Source organism: Lactuca sativa, chromosome 8, assembly GCF_002870075.4.
Source record: "Lactuca sativa cultivar Salinas chromosome 8, Lsat_Salinas_v11, whole genome shotgun sequence".
NCBI lineage: Eukaryota > Viridiplantae > Streptophyta > Magnoliopsida > Asterales > Asteraceae > Lactuca > Lactuca sativa.
In genome coordinates, this window is record NC_056630.2 from 153,498,013 (window position 1) to 153,506,257 (window position 8,245).

Consider the following 8,245-nt stretch of genomic DNA (forward strand, 5'->3'; position numbering starts at 1 on the left):
TGGTTCATGAGATCCAGGAACGCTGCCGGTACGTTGGTAAGTCCGAAAGGCATCACCACAAACTCGTAGTGCCCATAACGAGTCCTAAAGGCCGTCTTCTGGATATCCTCCTCGAAAAATCTCATCTGATGATACCCAGATCTCAAATTAATCATGGAAAACCAAGACGCCCTCTGCAACTGATCGAACAAATCGTCGATCCTCGGTAATGGATAACGGTTCTTGACCGTCAACTTGTTCAACTCCCGGTAGTCGATACACATTCAATATAAACTATCCTTCTTCTTGACAAAAAGAACAGGCGCTCCCCACGGTGAGCTACTCAGTTTAATAAAACCCTACCACTGCAGCTCCTGGAGCTGTGAGGATAACTCCTGCATCTCGGGCGGCGCAAGGCAATAAGGTGCCTTAGCAATAGGCGCCGCACCCAGAACCAAATCGATCCAGAACTCCACCTGCCTCTCATGAGGCACACCCGATAACTCATTGGGGAAAACATTCGGGAACTCACACACAATCGAAACATCCGAGATAGAACTCGGCCTCTCAGTGGCAACTATCGTATCCGTCATATATGTTAAATAACCCATACATACCTGCTGTAAACTTTGCCTTGACCTGGCGGCAGAACAGAAATCTGATCTAGTTCTGGTCCCCTCGCCATACACAGTAAGCACTCCCCCAATAGGGTCTCGTATGGTCATCATCTGATGCTCACAGTCAATCACAACTCCAAACTGACTCAACCAATCCATGCCCACTATGACACAGACATCACACATTGCTATCGACACCAGATCTATCGGGAACTGAACACCGAAAATATCTAATACACATCCTCGAAATACATCAGTGGAAGAAACCTCATGTTCGTCCGCTATAGAAACCCTCAATGATCGACTCAACGCCTCGCGTCTGACAGTAATGTGACGACTAAAGGATAAGGACACAAACGATCGACTCACACCCGAGTCAAATAACACCAAAGCAGGCACATAACTCACAAGAAAATTACCTATATACAACATAGTATAAGCACAAACAAATCTCAAAATAACATGAATAAGGAAATGCGTACCAGCCACGACATCAAATGCTACGCGGACCTCCTCCGCTGTCAACTGGAAAGCTCTTCCACAAGCCCTCGAAGCCTCGGCCTTCGCCGGAAGACTATCAGTAGTGCGCAAGGCAGCAGGAGTAGAAGTCTGGGCTGATCCCTGAGTGAGCTGGGGGCACTCGGACTTCCGATGGCGGTCTGGTTCTAGTGAAAGCAAACTGCAAATCCCTTAGGACAGTCCTTCGCCATATGTCCCTCTTTTCCACACTTGTAGCAAATCCCTACTCGGCATGATTCCTTATGACTCTTGCCGCACTTGCCATAAGTGTGGCCCTTCTGGCCCCCAACTCTCATATCAGCAGGCTTTTCCCACTCCATCACCGACTGCGACTGTATCGGTCCCTTGTCTCTACCTCGAGACTCCTCCTCTTCTATGGTCTGCAACTCTAGCTCAATCTCCTTCTTCCTGGCATTGATATGAAGCTCAGCCAATGTCCGATATGAAGAGTTCGCCACGAACTCCCATATATCCCTCCTCAGTATGCTTAGATATTGGCTCATGAGTGCCTGCTCCGAAGACACGTGCTTAGGTCAAAATAGCACCCTCTCATGGAACATCTTCGTGATCTCGGTCATAGTTTCTGTCTTCTACTTGGGAGATAGAAACTCCTGGGCTAACCGTTCCCTCTCCACCTGGGGAACATACTCATCTCAGAATAATTGTGTAAATCTCTCCCATATCACTGCAGCATGATATGCAGGAGTAAAGCTAGTAGTCATGAACTTCCACCAGTCCTTCACTCCCAAGCGAATCTGGTTCAACGCAAAACGAACCCTTAAGTGATCTGGGCACGAACATGTATAGAAACATCCCTTAATGTCAGAGATCCATCTCATGGAAATAATTGGATCTTGTGTCCCATCAAACTCTAGTGGCTTCGTGTTGCTGAACTCCAGGAACAACAATGAGTCACCTCCCTGTGGCCTAGCAGCAACTACGGCTGCGGTGGCTGTAGCAGCCGCAACCTCCATAACAACAATGTATCGATCGTTGAATGTCTCAATCATCATGGTCTTAATAGACCCAAACATATCTGGTATGGCCTCTCTGATAGTTGTGGCCACCTCCTCATGAATGATCTTGTGGATCTCCTCGTCATTGGCACTGCTGCTCTCGGGGTTGTGGCGTGTACCCACCATAATGTCTCTGAAACACAACATGAAAAATCATTAGAGACTCGTTTGAGCATACTCACACTCGATTCCCATCCCTACATGCTCCTAAGCATCCTAAGGGTTCTTACTTGGGTCTGATACAGATCCGGTGCTTTCAGTAGTACAGGCCCAATACTACCTTCATCACCAACCCGTAGTCACCCCAAGTCCTCTTCCCAGGATCCTAATTCACAAGTACTCTATCTCTCACTAGTATCAGGCTACTCTCTCTCAGTAGGCTCCTCCTATGCCCATCGAGGTATCTCTCCTAGATTACTCAAACTCTCTATAAAGATTCCTGTTATGTTTCTTCTACTCAGTACACATACATAACAAATAACAGATAACAACATCTCCTAGGCTAAGACATCACAAATCAGGCAACTCTAGCCCTAAAATATGAAATACCTATCCTATCCTCTAACATGCATCCCTAATATCTCATAAATATCTCATAATATAAACACATAAGAGTATTTTAGGAAATCACCGTTCGGGCTCTGGCTGATTGTACACACTACTCCATCCCCTTTTTCTCTTAAAAACTCTTACTCATTTTAGAAAAATCATTTTTCCTTGAAATTTTTTTCTTAAATCCTCAGTTTGAGTTCAGACATACCCCGAAGGTACATCCGAATCCCTCAAACCAAGGCTTTGATACCAACTTGTAACATCGTAAATTTCCAAACAAATTTTTCATTTTCAAAATCAGATTATTCTTAATACCACATTTCAAAACCACACTTGTCAAATTGTCAAAAATATAAATTCATAAATTGTTTGAAAAAAATCCAGGATCCACAAAACATAATCTCCATCTCGTGTGTACAATCAAGCCGGCGCCTTCCCGTGATCCTGAGAAGTACCTGAAACACATAACACATAACACGGTAAGCACAAAGCTTAGTGAGTTCCCCAAAATACCACACACATTTCATTAACCTCTCATTGCTATATCTCATAAGGACCCTCCGATCCATGTGTCTCAGTGAGGACCCTCTGGTCTCACAACTTGGGTTGGACCCTCCTATCCTAACTCAATAAAGCTCCGAACAATAGACTACATAAATCACAAAGATAGAATACTGGATATCACAATTCTCAATATAAGCATACAAGAAAATTCAGTCACACAATGTCACCACTCATGGGAAGTATAGTGAGAAGATTCACCTCGTAAGTAAAGCAAATAGGTCTCGTACTCAAATCACCGGTCTAGCCTCCGCCTAACATATACCATAATTATCTCTAATTAATAAACGACCCTCAAAGATGCTCGGCTAAACCCACTACTAATTCTCAGAAGGATAAAAGATAATTTTACCCTTCCATGGCCTCTATAGTCCATAGTTTGACCAAACCCAAAAAATCAATAGTAGTGCGCATGCTGGGCGTACTACTTCGCCATGCATGCATCGGGGATCTTCGACGCTACGCTGCGTGTACCTGGGAGTACGCTCGGCGTACGTCCCAGACTTGTTTTTCCCACTCTCTTGGTCTCAATCCGTGAAGACCATAGTTATACTCTCAGATCTGGACTTACTAAAGGCTCATACTCCAAAAGTTCGTGACTTTAAGACTTTGCATGGTTGAGAAAGTCTAAAACCCAAAAAATCTCACTCTTTACTCACAAAAGTGCTCATATCTCATGCATGGGGTGATTTTGACGCCCAAGATCCCATTTTTTATGAGTCCACTCCACTAGAGACACTTAAAGGGATATGTATCAGGCTCTGGAGTTCAACAAACTCATAAAGCTTCAAGCTTTTGGACAAAAATCTTAAATTGAACCATAATATGCATAAATCAAAAGAATGAGAAAGCTTTGAGCCTGATACCTTCAAATGACGCACCAACCACATGGAAGCTCAAATCCAAAACTTGGACTCGAACTCTATTCTCTTCAAGGCTCCTTCTTCACTTAAAGAGTCCCACAAGAACACTTAGAAGCTTACAAATAGCCACTCAAGCTAAGAGAACGCAAATTTGGGTTTTAAAGGGGGTTGAAGACTAGAAATGGTGGCCAGTAGGGATGAAAGTGAGTCCAAACCCGGACCGGATGGACCCGGACCCGGAAAACCCAGAACCGGTTAACGGGATTTTGTAGAACTGGAAACCGGACTGGTATATAGGAACCGGTTTCGGTTCGGTTCCGGGTACGGTACCGGGTAAAGTGGGTCTAGAACCGGAAAACCCGGAAACATCAAAGTGGGTAGGTTGGAACCGGATAATGTGGGTTTAGAACCGGAAAACCCAGATAAAGCGGAATTTTTTGGTAATTACTTACTACTTAGTGGGTTGAGTTTTGAAAATTTCATATTGATATCCTGACTTTGGGGGACTGTAACTCATTGAATAAGAAACCCAAATTAACATAATTATAGTTTAAAATCATGTACAAACTCTAAAATACACTCTAGAAAAAACCGCATGTTAATCCAACTTTAAACAAATGAGATATGCATGTGCTAACATTTTCACAGAATACAAATTACAAAAACAAATAGCTGAAAATTGAAAATTTCAGTTTTGATATCTCGACTTTGGAGGACCGTAAATCATTGAATATTAAACCAAAAATGACAAAATTATAGTCTAAACTCATGTACAAACTGTAAACTACAAGTTGGAAAAAACCACATGTCAATCTGTCTTCAAACGAATTAAATATGCATGTTTTAAAACTTTCACCGAATACAAAAAAACTAAAAAACTAAAAACTTCCAGCTTTGATATCTTGACTTTGGGAGAGTGTAAGTCAATTAATATAAAAATAAAAATGGCAAATTTATAGTGTAAAATCATGTACAAACTCTAAACTACATGTTGGAAAAAACCACATGTTAATCCGACTTCAGACGAATTAGATATGCATGTTTTAAAACTTTCACCAAATACAAAAAAACTAAAAACTTCCAGCCTTGATATCTCGACTTTGGGGGAGTGTAAGTCAATGAATATAAAGCTAAAAATGACAATTTTATAGTCTAAAATCATGTACAAACTCTAAAGTACATATTAGAAAAAACTGCATGTCAATTGGAGTTGAAACGAATGAGATATTCATATTTTAAACTTTTCACAAAAACCGGTTCCGACCCTAAAAGTGGTTCCGGTTCCAAACACCGGTTCCGATTTTTAGACCCAGTTTACCTGGACCTGATGGACCCAAACCCGGATTACCCTGAATCCGGATAAAGCCAATTTTTAAACCCGAAACCGGAACCGGTTCTATATATTCCGGTTTTAACGGTTCCGGTTCCAAACTGATTCCGGTTCTGATCTGGTTTTCCGGTTCTAAATCTCATCCTTAGTGGCAAGAAACGAGGCCATCATGTTCCTTAAATAGGGAATCACCCCGAAATTAGGGTTTTCATTCTGAGCCTAGTACACCCAATGTACCCTCTGGTACGCCTAGCGTACTAGGTGGCTTCCGCGTCCAAATCACACACATGAGTACGCTGAGCGTACACATGCGTACGCCCTGCGTACTCAGCTACCACCTTTTCTCAAATAAATTCCAGACTTGACAACTACAATAATACAAGGTTTAATGAGATATACATGGTCTCGGGATGTTACAAACTTTAAGAATAATAACATTATTCATGGATTAAACTTGTTAATATAAAACACAACAAGTATTAATGTGATGACTATATCCCAACATATCATAACATTTTTCTAATAGTTATTGTTATAATTTTCCAATATCCAAATACTAAATTCAAATAAAAAATCCATTTCTAGAATAATAAAGTCTTACAGTTGATGTATGACCAATCATACTTAGCTCAAAAGAATGACTTTATCAATGGATTTGTCAAAATTTAATTTGTATGAATTATATGAATACTATCATCTCCATACTTAACTTTACTCTAAGTATAGTTAAATATCTTGGAGAATATGATTGGTGTTCTTTCGTGACATAGAGTCTCTTAGCTTGATTAATTATACTCTCGACGTCACAAGATTTCTATGTGATCCTTGAATGCCAGAAATCAACATAGTTTTTCAATGATCTCATTCATCCAATCATATTTGAATTCAAGTTCTAAAGTAATGTATTCTTATTTTGTACTAGATTATGTCATTATGTTTTGCTTAGAGCTCATTCCAACAAGACATACCCTTCATTCCATAATGAAGTCAAAATCCAATTAACATCTTGTGTAGCTCTTTCCATAAAGATCCTTTCCAAACTGATTGTCTCATATACATTCTCTTAGTTCTTCTAAAGTACTCTTAGAATGCTCTCTTTGTCATCTAGTGACCTAACCATGTATTCAATTAGTATCTTATAACATGCGTACATCATGATCAAATACGATGTCCTATGCATAATATGGCATAAACGATGAATTCATTTTCCAAGAAAATAGAATATAAATTATTTCATCTAGTTCAAACCTATGAGCTCTGTACTTTTGAGGCTAGCTCAAAATGGTGACATATGACTATGCCAAGAATTCTCCAAAAGAATCTTGTGTATTGATCCCTTTCAAGATATTGCTAATATATGTATAAGGACATGAAACTTATAACATTCATTTTATCTATCCCTTATAGATTTTACATTCCAAGAATGTATCCTTTCCTTCCTAAGTCTTTCATTTTTAGAAACACTTTCCGAGTCAAGGTGAAAACGACCTTGCTTAGTCCGAATGTGATTTCAAATGATTAAGTATGTCTCATTCATACAAGATTAGGAATTTCACTATGCTCCCACTAGTTCTTAGTAAACACACATGTTTTATTCATTTTGATATAAAAACATACCTTGTGGTTTTACATAAAATGATGATTGCAACATTGAGATGTTTGCTTAATATCCAAAAGTGGATCTCAAGCTCTACACATTTTGTTAGGATAATTTGGATTAAGAAAACCTGGAGGCTAATCTATATAGATATCTTCTAGTAGATGTCTATTAAGAAAAAGCGGTCTTTCTTGAAATCTATTTACTATATCTCATATTATGAATATGAATTTATAGTAAATAATATCCTTGTTGATCTAATCATAGCTACTTGCGAAAAAGATTTGATCACAGTAAATGTTATGAGTATGATGAGGACCATAGTCAATGACATGAGTATGAGAAAATCCTTTTATAACAAGTCTTTCTTTAAATGTGTATGATTATCCATGTAATTTATTCTTTTTAGAAGAATTATTCACTCCTTCTAGCCTTGCTATAGGGATAAATTATAATCAAGCCCATACTTGATTCTCATACATGGATTACATCTCATGTTCATGACTCTAAGTCATTTATTAGATTCGAGATCTGACATAGCATCTTGGTATTTGATGGATTTTCCCGAAACCATCAATAAAAGCTCATCAATGAGAGATTCCATATTTCTCAATTCATAGATGATTTTTACCATTAATGCGAACAATTTGTGTTAAAACTAGTGCCAACTATTACTACATAAGGTTATGGTTCTTGATATGCTTCAAGTTCCATGTACCTCCCACTTGCTTTGTCATTAGAATCTTGCTTTCTAATCACTTAAATTTCACAAGAATAATAGGACTTATTCTTGGCGGATTTGCATATAATAATCTAAGCCACATTTAGAGTATTATACAAATATGTGTTTAGTAGATTTTGGGTTTAGAAACTTTAGTCCAACATCGACTTCAAATCCACAAAACACTAAGTAAGATGAGGACAGAGCCCTTCCATACTAAATCTTATAAAGTGTTTAATCTACTTATAATTGGTATTTGTATTCAAGATACAATTAATAGTTATTGAAGTATTATCCCAACAATATTAAAGGAGGATATTTCTACCGATTAGAAAGTAAATCATACCAAGTAAGATTTAATTCATCATTTATTATCATTAAGGCCTTATATGGTTCTTACAGTTTGTATCTCAACTTTTGAAATCTTCAACAAAGATTTCACAATTATGCTTTACCACGTAAAATATAATTAAAACTGCTATAGTTGTTA